Genomic DNA, 863 nt, shown 5'->3' with positions numbered 1-863 from the left:
GAAGTTGCCGAAGATAATCACGAAGATCGGGAAAAATGGAATATCTCCATTTTTAAGCTATGACGGTTTAAGGGCAGAAGGGGAAGAGCGTAAACAGACCTAGGAGCAAGTATATAAGGAGTCCTAGGCGAGAGGCACGAAAAGGAACTTTTTAGACTCAGAACTCTCGGCACTTAGAAACACTGAAGCATTATTCTCGACATGCTCTGTTTCCATGACTGGCACCCGATTACCAGACGAACGTGCACAAGCAGTTCGATCTCTTGGTTCACCTTTGAACTACGTTCGGCTTGATCCTCGAAAGGGGTACGTTGGCAGCCTTTCATAAGGTTCAGTCCGAAATCAATCAGAAACATTTTCTGTATTTTCTTCGTCTCTTGTTATCAAGCTGCGAGTCAACTAGGTTTTAGCTTTTAGGCCGCTAGAACTAGGTAACTCGCTGACAGCCTTTGCGGCCAAAGCTTTTATGATCTCTTGTAATGATCGCAGCGCTCTCACGCGGGCTCGAAATAAGATCTACTGTTTTCTCTAAACTCGTTTGTTATCTTTTCATGATTTCTGCATATATTTGGTCACTTGCCGTTGGCTCTCGCAGAGATCTGGGACCTCTGGGAAATTAGGTTTTTCCTAGTTTCCTAATTTAAACGTAAATCGACAGTGCAAATTTCGGTTCCCACAGTTTGGCGCTAGAATGAGGGGCTTACGGATCAATCTTACTCTGAGCCACAAAACGCTTGATCAAAGCAATGTCTGGAATTACGAAATACAAAATCACAATTCGCAACAACGCTGGTAAGAAAACCCCAGCCGCCACTGCGCCTATGGCCAACGCTTACTCAAACGCCATAGTGCCTAAAAAAAAT

The sequence above is a fragment of the Brassica oleracea genome, unplaced genomic scaffold (genome assembly GCF_000695525.1).
Source record: "Brassica oleracea var. oleracea cultivar TO1000 unplaced genomic scaffold, BOL UnpScaffold00948, whole genome shotgun sequence".
Classification (NCBI taxonomy): domain Eukaryota; kingdom Viridiplantae; phylum Streptophyta; class Magnoliopsida; order Brassicales; family Brassicaceae; genus Brassica; species Brassica oleracea.
This window is presented reverse-complemented; position numbering follows the sequence as displayed.